Here is a 16,645-nt window from a genome sequence, read left to right as displayed (position 1 = left end):
ATTGTACATGTTGTGACATAATCAACATATATAACAAGCATTTGCAATGAAATCAGTTTCGCCTTTGGGACATTACATTTATTTAGCTATGCTGCACATTAACCTGGGTGCTGAAACATCTACTGTTTTTTAACATGGAGGGAAGGTAAGCACCAAACTGTGTGACACTCCAGGTATGGGAACACATAGAGAAAAATATTGCCTTTCAGCTGGAAATGGTGTAGTCGAAAGCTCTGTTATTAATATAAAATCAGGGCCTTTGTGGTCATATCACTGAAAATACCAGATATGAAAAAAATATTATTCTCTATGACTGCCCGTGGAAGACCATTTCTATGGACTGGAATCAAGTAGAAATCATGTTAAAGTGATTCTGGTATTTTACTGATCTCTGCTGGTCGTTTTCTATCAAGACAGTTTAATAGAGGCAGTTGAACAGAAAAAAAAGTCTGTAAGCGGAAGCAGACAAGTCCTAGCGCTGATCTCCAGAGCCCACAATGTACATACACATATAAGTATATACTAAGTATATACAAGAGGTCTTGAATGCTCGACTATATAGACATATATATGTATAAACACACACATATACATATATATGTGTATATGTATATGTATATGTATATGTATATTACCTACTGGCGGTCGCCAGTAGGTATATATAGTTAGGACCTAGTTACCATAGGAAATCCCCAACATTCTATTGGGAATAACTTTGGCGCCGATTGAGGAATCTGCGTGTAATTTTCCTTAAAATTGCTTCACTCCGCTCCTTCCCTGAAAGTTTTGGGGGGATTCGTCAAGCGGGGGCCGAGATAAAAGGGGAGTCCCAAAACATGTTTTCCCCATGTTCATTTTCATAGGGACCTTTAGACACGGCTACAGCCCGAACGGCTGAATGGAATTGCACCAAACTAGGTAAAATGGTAGGGCCTGGTATGCAGATGTGCCTTTGCTATGTTTGGTGAAAATCCCTCCATCTCCATTAGTTCTTGAGAAAATTGAATTTGAAATTTTTCAAATTGCATTTTTGTATGGGACCTTTAGACAAGGCTACAGCCCGAACGGCTGAACGGAATTACACCAAACTTGGCAAAATGGTAGGGACAAGTATGCAGTAGTGCCATTTCTATATTTGGTGAAAATCCCTCGAGTAGTTGTTGAGAACATTGAATTTGACCAAATTATATATCTATATGCGCTCAACATTGTATTGGGAATAACTTTGGCGCCGATTGAGGAATCTGTGTGTAATTTTCCAGAATTTTGGCCAGCTCTGCTCCGCTCCTTCCCTGAAAGTTTCGGGGGGATTCGTCAAGCGGGCCGAAAGGGGGGTCCCAAAACGTGTTTTCCCCATGCTAATTTCCATAGGTACCTTTAGACATGGCTACAGCCCGAACGGCTGAATGGAATTACACCGAACTTGGCAAAATGGTAGGGCCTGGTATGCAGATGTGCCTTTGCTATGTTTGGTGAAAATCCCTCCAGTAGTTGTTGAGAAAATTTAATTTGAGCAAATGATATATCTATATGCGCTCACGTATGCGCACCGTACGCATATCGCATGCGTACGTGTGCGTACCCTTACATGCGCAAGCGAGTTTCTGATTGGCTGGCAGTCGACTGTCTACTTTCCAAACCAGGAAGTGTTGGCCACTATCTTGTTTTTCAGGATAACTGAGGCACAAGAGAGCCCAAAACAAGAGTGGAAAACACGAAAAGGGGGCAGGGCAGAGACCCCCCAACCCTCTAGCCCTTCTCAGGGGGTCCCAAAAGGACCCCCAAGGGCAAAAGAAATTTGAAAAAAGTCAAAAAAATTGCGGCGTACGGTACGCGTACCATGCGCGTACCCCGCGATTTAAAAAACAAAAGACATTTTTTTTTTGCACTTGGTGGTCCTTCTGGGACCCCCTGAGAAGGGCTAGGGGGTCAGGGGGTCTCAACCCTGCCCCCTTTTCGCATTTTCCACTCTTGTTTTGTGCTCTCTTGTGCCTCACTTCTCCTGAGAAACAAGATGGCTGCTCAATTGGTCCCAGAAGGATAATAACATATATAAATGGTATCCGCTAATAGAATTAGCATTTACAAAACCTTTGAAATTTATTGAAAAAAAATATAAGTTTCACCCCTGATATAGTTAGGAATTAGCATTTAAAAATCCTTGCAAATTCACTGAAAAAAACATAGGTTTCAAGCCTTATATAGTTAGGAATTAGCATTTAAAAAACCTTGCAAATTCACTTAAAAAACCATAGGTTTCAGGCCTTATATAGTTAGGAATTAGCATTTAAAATGCTCCTATATAGTTAGTTGTACTAACTATATTTCGCGCACCCGCAATCCACTGCTGATGATGTCACATATTACATCATTCATGACATGGTCAGTGACATCACTGATGACATCACGGATGACATCTCATTTGACATCACTGACATCACTAATGACATCATCCAGGGACGCCATATGCCCCCGCCCCTTCATTTTTAACTCTGCCACAGAAGATAGGGTTCCCGGACCACAAGGAGACTGCACACCTACTCTCCATATTAAACAAATCAGGACCTTGAAAAGCATTGGGGAGGGGCGTGGAATTCCCGCCTCCCCATATCAAAGATATTGTACCACCTCCAGTCCCTGGAGCATCTATGGTTATATTTTGTTTTATAAAAGTGCAGAAATCTGTATCGAAAGTGAATTTGCTGTAATTTGTTTTTATGGATTTTTCATTTATGGCCCCAGGGACTTAGTCCAAAAGTCATTAAATGGCTGGCATTATGTTTATTGCTGTGGTAGCAGCCAATCAGATGTTATCTTTAACCCCTTTGATGCTCATGACGAGCTCAGCTCGTCAGGAGGTACACCTCTCGTACACTCATGACGAGCTGAGCTCGTCATGAACAATGAGAATAAATCGGGATCAGCACAGGAGGGGAATACCATCAGCATTGATGGTGTTAAATCTGTTGGCTCAGAGGGTCCACCACAGTAAAAAATAGCAACATTTCTTAAAACTTAATTTCACAAACACTTCTGAAAAGTATTACACGCAAAAAGTACACTTTTTGGTCCAAGATATAGCTCTCTGCGAGTTTTGTGTAATTCTGTTTAGCCGTTATTGTGGTTTTGCTGTTTAATTTTCGTATGGAAAAATTAATGAAGAAAGCGTGCTTTGAAGCTCCCTCTCCTCTGTATGTTTTTTGCTTGAGCTGTCTTTTTTAGGAGCAGCATTCTCCCAAGCAAATTTACTACTTTTCAACTCTTCCTAAAAATAGTTGGACCATGTATACATTTCCTCAAATATTCCAAGACTGGAGTGAGAATAGTAAATAACTCTCTTGGAACAACTGGGGGAAGTTGCTCTTTCCCAAATATTCTAAAACTAGATTCAAGAACACTAATTTTGACCTACCAATGTCTGCCATTGCTGCCCTTAGGGCACAGTTCAGCGCAAGAAAACACAATACACCTTTTCTCAGCCCCTGCTTGATGGCTCACCGCAATATTAAAAAATAAAATAAAAAAAAAGATGAGGTGGATACGATTTTTTTTTTTTTTTGGAAAGAAGGATTATGAAATATATATATATATATTAGCAGCCCGCCCTGGCGTTGCCCAGGACAGAAGGGGGCTGGGGGCAGCATTTTCGGCTTTTGTGCACTCCCGCCCGGCCCCCGCCCGCCCCGACATTGCCTAGACCGCCTCTCGCCTGCCTCCCACCTCTGCCTTACCTGAGCCGCGCTCCGGACTTCACCGCCACTCTCAGGCCCCGCCCGCCCCGACATTGCACAGACCGCCTCCCGCCTCGCCTTTGCCTTACCTGAGCCGCCGCTCCTCCCCGCGCTCCGGACTTCACCGCCACTCCTTGCCGCTCGTCACCGCTCCTTCACCGCCTCTCCTCGCCGCTCGTCACCGCTCCTCCCCGCCTGTCGTCATCACGCACGTCTAGGTCTATGTCGCGGCCGGCGCTATTTTTAGGGGACTACTTAGCTTTTAAATTTTAATTTTTTCATTTACGTTTTATTTTTATTTCGCCTATGTCCATCTACACACCCTGAGGATTCCAACAATCTATTGGGTGTGTGGATTGGCGCTGTGGTTCCCGAGTTTACCTTGCCAAAAGGTTTCTGTTCTCTATTTATACTAGTAGTATAGATATATATATATATAACCTTTTAAGCCTAAATCTAAATTCCGCCCACTGCTGTTGGAAGACAATTTGGATAGTTGCCATGATAGGGTGTCTGCTGAGTTAAAGAACTTGCATATTAAGACATACAACGCGACCAGGAGAAGAAATTACAAAGACATTCAGTACTTTAAATTGATCAAAAAACTCAAGGGAAACAAAAATGTGATCATATGCCAATCGGACAAGGGTGGCAATGTTGTCCTTTGGGCAAGAAATCAGTACATGGAAACAGCATTGAGCCAATTGACAGACCGGGACTGCTATAAGCGAATTGGTGCCAAGGAGGTACAACAGGCACATAAAGACATCTACTCCAAACTGATTGCTTGGAGAAGCATTGGCCTGCTGACTATGGAGGAATACAAATATGCAAAAGTTGATTGTCCAACCACACCAGTCATATATTTTATTCCGAAAATCCATAAGGACCACCAACGACCACCCGGGCGTCCTATCATATCTGCAAGAAACAGTATACTAGAAAATGTAAGCAGATATATAGACTTCTTCCTGCAGGAACATGTCAAAACACTGCCCTCCTTTGTCCTGGATACGGGTGATCTGCTTAAAAAAATGGCCAACTTTAAATGGCAACAAGGTTATTTGTTAGTATCGATGGACGTGTCGTCCCTTTATACCAGCATTGTACACAGGGATGGTATTAGGGCAGTTGAAAATTTCCTCAGAAGAAGACCCCCCTGTTATCAGGAACATTCTAAAATGTTATTGGCTATGATTGCACTCTGTCTAGAAAACAATGTGTTCCTTTTCTCTAACCAGTTGTTCTTGCAAATCAGGGGAGTGGCTATGGGGGCCTGCTTCTCTCTCAGTTACGCATGTCTTCACATGGGTTACTGGGAGGAGCAGGTCCTCATGGTGGAACACAATCTGACCATGACCACCAAGGTCAAAACTTGGTGGAGATACATAGATGGCCTCTTTTTCATCTGGGAGGGCACTATTGAGGAGGCAACATCTTTTACACAGGAACTAAATGTTAATACACTAAATTTACAGTTCACTAGCAATATGAGTGAGGAAGCTGTTGTGTTCCTAGATGTTGAATTCTTTGTTAATGAAGGTCAGTTGCAAAGCAGGTTTTACCGCAAACCCACGGCAGGCAACGCTTTACTGCATGTCTGGGCTATCTAGTGTCAGACGACTGGTGGGCCTGGGCGGGTTACTTGAGTATTCCCTTCAATAACAGGGCCGCTAGAGTCTCCTGAGATAAACGGGAACATAAGCACCTTGGCCTGTAACAGTGATGTACCTCCTGTGCCTGTATTGAGAGAAACGGCATCAACAGATGACATTCGAACCCTACTGGACAATGGAGACACAGTCGCCCTCATCCTCCTCGACCTCTCCGCAGCCTTCGACACAGTCTGCCATAGCACTCTTCTACAGCGCCTCAGAAACATCGGAATCCAAGGAAAAGCACTAGAATGGATCACCTCGTTCCTCACCGGAAGAACCCAGAGAGTCCGCCTTCCACCATTCAAGTCAGTGGCCACTGAAGTCATCTGCGGCGTACCACAAGTATCTTCACTCAGCCCCACCCTTTTCAACGTATACATGAGCCCCCTCGCGGCCATCGCCCGCCAACACAACCTCAACATCATCTCCTACGCGGATGACACTCAACTGATACTATCACTCACCAATGACCCTAGCACCGCCAAAACTAACCTACACGAAGGAATGAAAGAAGTAGCCGAATGGATGAAACACAGCCGTCTGAAACTGAACTCAGATAAAACAGAAGTCCTCATTTTAGGTACCTCCCCCTCCACATGGGACGACTCTTGGTGGCCAGAAGCCCTTGGAAAAGCACCCATCCCGACAGACCACGCACGGAACCTGGGCGTCATCCTGGATTCCTCACTTTCAATGAACAGACAAGTCAACGCCGTCTCCTCATCCTGCTTCAACATTCTTCGCATGCTCAAAAAAACATTTCGTTGGATCCCCGCCGAAACTAGGAAAACGGTCACCCACGCTCTGGTCACGAGCCGCCTGGACTATGGAAACACCCTCTACGCCGGTACTACCGCCAAACTCCAGAAAAAACTCCAACGAATCCAAAACGCCTCAGCCAGGCTCATATTAGACATCCCGCATAAAGAACATTTCTCTAGTCACCTGAAAAACCTCCACTGGCTTCCCGTCAATAAGAGGATCACTTTCCGGCTCCTAACCCACGCACACAAAGCACTCTACGAAATCGGACCAGAATGCCTCAACACACGACTGTCCTTCTACACCCCCTCCCGCCAACTACGATCATCCAACCAAGCCCTTGCCACTGTACCTCGCATCAACAAAACCACCATGGGAGGTAGATCCTTCTCCTACCTGGCAGCTAAAACCTGGAACTCACTTCCCACTTACCTTCGCCTTACCCAGAACCACCTAGCATCAGAAAGCAACTTAAAACGTGGATATTTGACAAGTAATTCCCCACCCCTCCTCAAGCGCCTTGAGACCCTCTGGGTATGTAGTGCGCTATATAAATTCTCTGACTTGACTTGACTTGAATCTGTGGCCATCCCCGACTGGGGTGCTCTTTTCGCGTCAATCAATATCGTCTTGAGCCGAGACGTTTGCAAGAGGAGCATACTGATTGAATAACTGAACCGGGGTACCCCCTCGGACACGTCCTGCTTGACCACTCCTCTGAATGTCATTAATATTTGCTCCCCTCGTATCTCTATAAAAGAACCCCAGTGGTAATATTTTGATAGTCGAAATGCTCTGTGTCTGGAAGGGCCCTTACACTGGGTGAGGAGATCATGTACAAGCCCTGGAAACCTAAAATTTTAAATCACAGTGTCTCCTGGGAAGCACTTCCTGCTACAACCAATCCAGGACACCCGTCTCGCCATTAATATATGCATATGGTTTGTGATGTTAAATTGTACATTTCTATTCAGCCAATGGGCTGCCTTATTAATTAGCATTTTTGGGGTTTATTCTCTATTTCCACTAAGGTCCGGGACCCCTGTCAGGATTATTGTGTAAGGGCAGGCTGCCGGCAGAAGATCTAGAACCGGCAGAGCCGTGGTACACCTGACGCAGTCGTCTCGGGCGGACACAATATCCTGTGGTGCAAGTGCTCTACCTGCTATGCCCCCTGTGTTTTCCGAGCCTACATTCGGACTCAGGTTCTGGTCTGCAGGTCCCGCCCTCGTGTGCCTGGTATCTCGCACAGCACCCCTTAAACTCAGGGCATTTCCATCCCTAGACCCCACCAAGAGCTCTTTATCTACACCCTCCATTAGCATGTGTCATGTCATTATGTCTCTCTGAGGGCAAAGCAACCCTTAAAGGGGTGGGAATGTCTAGTGCCCCCAAACTATTTACTGTGTGTGCAGTTACCACGTTTGTATGGTTGCTATTCTGGGCAATCAACAGACACACTTTCTCCTCAATTATTGTGATTTTCGTGTATGGGCCCTAGGTGAGTACCTAACATTATTCCCAGCCTGGACAACAATTCTGAGTGTTCCCCCTCTCATTTCCTTCCTCTCCGCAATTTGTGCACTGTAATTTCCCTACAGGACCTTCTATATCTTTAGCCCTGGCCAGGATTGGCACTCCTTTCCGCTTGGGTTTACTGTTAACCGTGTGGCGCCCCACCCCTTGGGTTCGCTTTGCTGTTGCCGTGGGGCCAGCTAAAGCGGTGACAGCCCTACTTGTCTCGCTTCTATCTAATCATGCCCTTTTGGACCGGGTGACCACCTCCCCGCCTTCCCTCGTGGCTAATTCACACCTCTTCGGTGTCGTGACCAAAGCGGGGCCTCCCTCTGCCTGACCTGTCCCACATGATAGTACTGGATGTGGAACACAGCCCTCCTCACTCTCTTCTGCAACCAACTCTGTCATACACAGAACCTCCTGTGATAACTTGGTTGTTTGTGTTGATGATCCCGCCACTTGTGGTGCTACAGCGGTGGCGTTCGGGCTAATTACAATATGATCACCATTTACAGTGTCTTGGACTATCGGGTTGCCAACTTTACGTTACCTGGCCGTAGCTAAGCCCCAAATTGACGACCTCTTCTGCGACACGATTGAGTCCAATGAAAGTCTTTTCTCGGCCAACTGGATCTTGTGCACTAATAAAGACTCTGCCCTCAATAAAAATGCATCTAATGTCCCCTTTACATTCCACACCACCAAGGAAGCCTCCACCTTCCTCCTGCTCATCCTGCTTGGTGAATAGATGACCAGGTGGGCAGACCCAATACAAACAGGACAGTCCAAAACCTTCAGGAAAACTAATAGTGTTCTGCCAAATTCCTCTATGTTTTTCCTGGGAATAAATATCCAAGCTGTACTGCGGTCTCCATCCCACAGTAGTAAGACAAAAGCCTACAAATAATCACCTTAGGTTTGTCCTCACCTCATCTCCACTTGTTGGCAGCAAGTATCCGTGCAGTGAGGCGAGTGTTTCAAGGTTCCGGGGGAGTTAAGGGGGTGGCCCAGACCAGCCTCTTCCGGCTCCTGACGGGAACGGACAGGCCCGCCTTTGGCCCAGGCTTTGCCCGGGCAGCGCCCAGGCATGCCTGCATGCGTCCCGCGCTGAGTGAGGCCAAAGATGGTTGTAAGGCGCCTCCTGGCACTTGGTGCGTAGATTGCAGGAGCCGCGGGGGGACTCTGGGAAATGGAGTCCTCACGCCCGAGATTTCCCCAGCAGATAGCGTGGCCACAAGAACAGGGTGCAGTCCCCATGGACTGTTTCAGGGAGGTATGACGATTCCGACACCAGCTGCTGGAGAAAATGAAGCAGGGACCCACGCTGCGTGAGCCCAAAGATGGTTGTAATGCACCTCCTGGAGCTCGCATAGATTGCAGGCGCCCTGGGGGACTCTGGGAAATGGAGTCCTCATTCCCGCGATTTCCCCAGCAGATAGCGTGGCCGCAGGAACACGGTGCAGTCCCCACGGACTGTTTCAGGGAGGTATGACGATTCCAACACCTGCTGCGGGAGCAAATGAAGAAGGGACCTGCGCTGCGTGAGCCCAAAGATGGTTTTAAGGTGCCTCCTGGTGCTTGGTGCTCGCATAGATTTCAGGCGCCGCGGGGGGAATCTGGGAAATGGAGTCATCACGCCCACGATTTCCCCAGCAGATAGCGTGGCCACAGGAACACGGTGCAGTCCCCACGGACTGTTTCAGGAAGGTATGACGATTCCAACACCAGCTGTGGGAGCAAATGAAGAAGGGACCCCTTAAAATACTCTGGGAAGCTGCAGTAGAACACAAAGCAATAAACTGACAGGCTGCTCCTGTTGAAATATAACAGAAAGATATTGAGATCTCACTTAAAACATGCCCTAATCTTTCTTTCTACAGCACTTACCATAATTTCTATGCCAAATAAACCCCCTTATTTTGTTCCTTTTCAAATTAAATGTTTTAAGTGTTACCAGTTTATTCCAATCAAGATGGCTTCAGGTGTGCCATAATTTTGTCAATAGTAAGGTTGTTAGCGCTCTAGTTGTTCTTTAGAAAACTCTGGGAAGCTGCAGTAGAACACATAGGAATCAACTGGCAGTTTCTGCCCTTGTTGGATGTACATGTTTTACTGAGAATGTCAGACTTCATTCTCACATGACTGAGAAAGATAATGTGAATTTACAAAAAATATGCTCTCATTTTAGCTTCTGGAGCACCTTCCAAACCTCTATGGGACAAGCATGAGAAAATAGTTTTCTCTCAAACATGATTCATGATAGCCCAGCAGAAGGCTTTTTCACATGGTAAAATCACCTTAGAACACACCACAATTCCTAAAATTAGTGTGGTGCCATCAACAAATGATTTATAATGTAACTAACGTCTTAAAACCTTCTATTAACTGCAATGCTTTTTAATGAGGTGCTATGATGTATGTTGGTCCCAGGATGGCTGCCAGCACTTCTTGGATGAAGTGCTGACAGCCAATCAGCTCCCACGATGAGATGTGTTGTTAGGCTCCACCCAGATATATATGAACGTTTGTCCATTAATATCTGACAAACTACTGAACAGATCGACACCATTTAAGCCAAAAGCACGAGTCTGAACTGAGGACTACCTCTTTGCCAAATTTGGTGCAATTCCGTTCAGCAGTTCGGGCTGTAACTGCAGCTAAAGGTCCCTATGGAAAATTGCATTGGGAAAACACGTTTTGGGACCCCCCTTTTTTCTCGCCCGTCCCCCCCCCCCCCCCGCTTCACGAATCACCCCGAGACTTTCAAGGTAGGAGCGGAGCAGACCTGGCCATTAGTTTTGAATATTTTGCAAAGATTCGTCAACCGGCGCCAAAGTTATTCCAAATAGAATGTTGGTGATTTCCTATGGAAAATAGGTCCTAACTATATCTACCTACTGGCGACCGCCAGTAGGAAATATATATATATATATATATATATATATATATATATATATATATATATATATATATATATATATATATATATATATATATATATATGGAGCAAGATTCTGTTCCCAGTTCTGACCACAGAATTAACGGACCACCACACGGTTTGGCAGAGTGTCACGGCGAACTTTTATTATCCATTTTAACAGCAGTTCAGGTAGGCATGACGCGTTTCGGGCAGGAACTGCCCATTGTATCACCTTAAATAGCGCACACACTCGTTTTTTCTTTCTGTAATCACACCACGTGTTCTAGTGATAAATCAACATAGAAAACAGACTTTTTTAGCGTGTTAAAGTGTCTTAGATGTGCACAGGGAATTATAACTTTGTCATATAAATATAAGTATAGCAGCATAATACATATTGCACAACAAATAGAAATTCTTTCAAATGCAGTTAAGATTGCAACCGAAAATATGACCGCTTAAATGCGTATTGGCGTGTACCCATATCAAGCCCTTGACATAATACTTAAAACCACTTAATACAACTGTCGTATTTGTACATAGTAATCCAGTTAGTAAAGCCTATTGCAATCAATAAATAACATATAAACATGTTAAAATAGTAGAAAAATATACCTCCAATAAAAAATGGTCAAATGGTAATTTACATAAATAAATATTATGTTAAAATGATTGTGCAAAAATGGCAATTAATCTAATAACTGGCTATAACGTAGCTGTTGTGTGGTCAAGTACATATATTGGCTACAAGAGTGGCACGCCTAAGGGTCCCGTTGCTGGTTAAGAAAAGAATACTATTTATAAAGTGCTAGTGCTAACCTATTATAATTAGGGTAGCTTCTCTACCCTCAAGCCGCTATTTTTCTAGAGCAATAGATAACCAGATATGTGCAAAGTCGACTTCCCATTATATAAAGTGCTGAGTGAAATAAGTGCAACCAAGATAGTATAAAAGGTTTAAAAACATAGTGATACTTGGGAGAGATATACAATCATAGGTTCAGTAAGAGTCGCTCAAAGATCTTAGTAAACTTAATTACATCTTGTGTTACATTCATATAGACTACTGGCGATTTTAAAAGACCAAAGTGACAAGACCAACTAAATTGGTGGACCGGGTACAGGAAAAATAATCATTATAGCAGGAAGGTGTGCATGTCCTCCCTGTCATTAAGGCCATTAGGATGCTTGGAATCGAGATTAAGAATATATCTCGTCTCCAACTGCCTTAAAGCTTTATCTCTGTCCCCACCACGCTTAGGTAACGGTGCCTGATCAATTACAAAGTAAGTAAGACAATTAACGTCTTTGTTGTGACTCACTTTGAAATGCCGGGCTACCGGATATGCCGGGTCACTATGGATGATGGCACGAATGTGTTGTAGGATGCGCATATATACGGGATTTTTTGTGCTGCCGACATAACGCAAGCCGCAGGTACATGTGAGAACATAAATAGCGTACTCAGTGCGGCAGTCGTATTTCCCTCTGATGGTGTGTGCTTTATTTTTAAACGGGGTGTTATAAGTGGCAGTGTTGGCTCCAAAGTTGCATGCCCTACACGTAGCACATTTACGAAATCCATTACTGGAGGGCATCCATGTTTTTATGCTGGTAGATCCAGTGGAAATCTCTTTAGATAGGAGATTCCCTAAGTTCCTAGACTTCCTAAACGTCACGCTAGGATGTTCTAATAACGTGGTTTTAAGAATAGGGTCTGTGAGAACAATGGGCCAATTCTTTTTCATGATGTTCCGTATTTTGCGCTCCTGTCTACTATATGTGGTGATTAGTCTTGGGGAACTGTTATTGTCTGCTGTACTGAGATCTGACTCAGTGGTGCTAGGCAGCAGGGTGGATCTCAGTCTTTCATTAGTTTTGTTCATGGCTTTGTCAAGGATGTCCTCGCTATACCCTCTAGCTCGCATGCGATCTAAGCATGTCCGACTACAAATGTTAAATTGTTCCGGCGTGCTGCAAATGCGTTTAAGACGCAGCAATTCACCATAGGGTATGCTGGCAATTAGGTGGCGCGGATGAGCACTAGATGCGTGTAATATTGCATTTCCAGCAGTTGGTTTTCTATATGCTGTAGTAGTAAGTGTCTCATCAGTTATTACTATTTGAACATCTAAGAATTCAAGCATGGTATCACTTATGTTAGATGTAAAGTGCAAATTGAACTCATTATCATTCAAAAGTTCCACAAACTGTAAAGCACTCTGCTTGTTGCCTTTCCAAATAACAAAAACATCGTCTATATAACGAAGCCATGAAATCACATTATTTTCAAATGTCATTTTGTGTTCCTTCATGAGGACCTGCTTTTCCCAAAACCCTACATGCAAGCATGCATAGCTCGGAGAAAAGCAGGCCCCCATGGCCACCCCCTGCTTTTGTCTATACAGTTCCTTTTCAAATGAAAAGTAATTGTTGTTCAAGCACCATGAAATGAGTGAAATCAACATTTTGTTATGCATGGCATATTCAGCAGACCGTGTATTCAAAAAATGTTCCACACCACGTAGACCACAATCGTGCCTTATACTTGTATATAGAGACTCTATATCAAGAGTTAACAAAATCCATTCCTTTGACCAGGTTATGTCATTAAGGTGCTGTAAAAAATCGCCAGTGTCTTTAAGATATGAGGGCATTGTTTTTACTAGGTCCTGTAAGTAGAAGTCAATGTATGAGCCCACATTTTCCGTCATACTTCCTATCACCGAAATAATCGGGCGACCAGGAACCGGAACAGTGTTCTTATGAATTTTTGGGAGTAAATATAAATAGGGCAACCTTGGATGGGCGTTGAACAAAAACTTATGCTCATCGTTTGATATCAGTCCATCTGATTTCCACTTTGATAGTTATTTTTTTTAATTTTCCTTTGCTTTGTTGTATTTGCTCCATGATGTCAATTCATAACACTCATTATTATTTAGTTGTCTCTTGGCTTCCAAATCATACTGTTGTTTTGGCCATAGGACCACATTGCCCCCTTTATCAGATTTTTTAATAATAACAGAAGCATCCTTGGCTAGCTTATCTGTTAGTCTATTCAGAGCAATTTGTCGTTGACTGAGGATGACCTTTTTGTTATGGTTGATGGAACAGTTTAATTCCTTGATTTCCTCTGTGACGCGATCATGAAAAACGTCGATTGCATCCTTTGGCATTAGAGGAATAAATGCAGACTTGGGTTTGAAAGGGCTTTCCCCTGCGCCCTTCTGTAGTAAATTTAATTCTTTTACTTTTAATATATATATATATATATATATATATATATATATATATATATATATAATATATATATATATTATATATATATATATATATATTACTATATATATATATATATTATATATATATAATATATAATAATATATTATATATATATAATAATATATATATAATAATATATATAATAATATAGATATATATAGATATATATATGAATGAAATTCCCACGTTATAGTTAGTTGGACTCACTATAACTTGCGCGCCTGCAATGCACTGCTGATGATGTCACATATTACATCACTCATGACATGACGCATGACTAGAAGACTGAAGGTCTCATTTATGAGGCCATGCGTCACTTTAATGCCACCGGTGCGTTACTTTTTGTGACGCACCAGTGCTGTAAAAAATGCACCTTATTCAGTCATATTTACAAAGTGACGCATCTAGGTAGATCTGTCACTTTGTAAGCCCCTGCGCCACATTATACCTACGTCAGGTGTAATGTATGCAAAAGGGACGTATTGACGCAAGAAAGGGTCGTAGAGGTGACGCAGTGAAATCTATGAGATATCACTGTGTCACTTTTATGACGCTGTTGCGTCCAAATCTTGCGCCTGTATCACAGCAGGCGTAAGACTGATGCAGGCCCTTTCACATGGGGCCTGGCCCCATGTGAAAGGATGCATTGCTGGAGTTGCATCATTTTTGTGACACACTCCAGCAATGCATCACTTTTGCGCTTACAGATACGTCTGAAATACTGACGTATCTGTAAGTACTTCCGACATAATACGTCATATATTTAATATGACACATGACTAGAAGACTGAAGGCCTCATTTATGAGGCCATGCGTCACTTTAAAGCCACCGGTGCTTCACTTTTTGTGACGCACCAGTGCTGTAAAAAATGCACCTTATTCAGTCATACTTACAAAGTGACGCATCTAGGTTAGATGCGTCACTTTGTAAGCTACTGCGCCACATTATACCTACGTCAGGTGTAATGTATGCAAAAGGGACATATTGACGCAAGAAAGGGTCGTTGAGGTGACGCAGTGAATAAACTGGGTTTTCCCCATGCTACGCTCCCCGGTCCGCTACCCGGAGCGCGTACCGGGCGCTCCCCCGCGCAAATCAAATTATTTTGCGCGCCTATAGATATATATATTTTTTTGAACCTCAATTACTCTAAATCCACTGGAGCACATATCTTGAGACATAGCAAAGGCACATCGGGCTACCAGTCCCTACAATTTTGCCAATTTTGCCAATTTTGCCAAGATTGGTGCAAATCAATTCAGCCGTTCGGGCTAAATGTGAGTTCAACCACCCTATGGAAATTAACATGGGGAAAACACGTTTTGGGACCCCCCTTTTATCTCGGCCCCCGCTTCACGAATCCCCCCCCAAATTTTCAGGGAAGGACCGGAGCTCCACGAGGCAAATTTGAGGAAATATTCAGGCAGATTCGTCAACCGACGCTAAAGTTATTCACAATAGAATTTTGAGATTTTGCATTGAAAAAAATCCTAACTATAACTACCTACTGGCGACCGCCAGTAGGTAATATATAATATATATATATATATGTGACCAAGAGCCCGTGAGCTCGAAACGCGTCTGTTTATGCCCGAATAAACAAAGTTTCCGGTACCTGGATGGTGTGGCTTGTCGTCCTTTTGCTTGAATCACAAGAGGAAACCATGGAGATATATATATATATATATATATATATATATATATATTCCAAAGGCAAGTGCCCCTTCTGGAAGCTCCGCCCATCGATCGGTGGCGCGATGAACGCCAGCAGCCCACAAATCGGCATGTAATTGTAAAGATATGTCCAATAACCCGCGCTCTCAGATTTCTTGCCCAAAATGAATTTAATTGAGGTTACGCTTTTTTGGGAGCAAACTTCATTGATCACTATATATATATATATATATATATATATATATATATATATATATATATATATATATATATATATATATATATCAAATTACCTCTGCACCGGGTGACAAGCACCCATAAAGTGCTTAAAGTGTTTATTTCTCTTTAACCACTGGAGAGTTCAATGCATTTTGTTACCAATGTAGCCCTGGTCACAATAATAAGTGCCATCCTGAAGGTCCATTATATCCTCCAAGTGTAACAAATTAAAAGAAATGCTTCTGGTCATCGAAGTTCCATTTCTTAGTGCTAGAAATAATTTTTATACATTGAGAATTTGCCCTGTTTCATCTCAAAATTTCACGCAAGGAAATATTGAACTAAAACCAAAGTTATTTTGACCATTGTGTAATATGGTCCCACTATCAGTTAATTAATATTTTACCACATACAAGACTCAAGTGGACTTAATCTATCATAATTGTCTACGTGTTGTGAACCATATATTTCGACCACTTAAACAAAATTAACTATTTATCATTAAAATATACAACCCAATACAGAATTAAATATAATAGAGATCACGTGCCAGTAGGCTTAATCAAATATCTTAACTTAGTATCCATGAGACTATCAGTTCAGAAGTTACTTCAATCAGCTTCCCTGTTACGAGTGTGGCCTGACCTCCAATATTCTCTGGAACAGAAACAAAACATTAAAAAAAAAAAAAAAAAATTTAAAACAAACATCGCTTTCATTTCTATCCAAAACAATAGTTAATTTTGAATGGGTTAATAGTTTTAAAACTGCAAATCCCATAAATGAACATCCATTGCTTTATCCGTATTCCGTCTAGCTCAAGTATATATTTGTTTTCTAATCCCCGTAGTGCCTTTTCCCTGTCTCCTCCACTCAC

At 42.9% G+C, this 16,645-nt stretch overlaps 1 protein-coding gene across 1 annotated transcript in view; it reads right to left on the bottom strand.

The window, feature by feature from the left end:
- LOC147716857 (uncharacterized) overlaps nt 1–16,645 on the bottom strand; it is a 159,707-nt gene that overhangs the window by 15,473 nt on the left and 127,589 nt on the right. The gene's annotated exons all lie outside the window — the stretch shown is intronic.

This window comes from Lissotriton vulgaris, chromosome 5 (genome assembly GCF_964263255.1).
Source record: "Lissotriton vulgaris chromosome 5, aLisVul1.2, whole genome shotgun sequence".
In the NCBI taxonomy this organism is placed as follows: Eukaryota; Metazoa; Chordata; class Amphibia; order Caudata; family Salamandridae; genus Lissotriton; species Lissotriton vulgaris.
The sequence above is the reverse complement of the archived record's forward strand: the minus strand, read 5'-3'. Positions and strand labels throughout refer to the sequence as shown.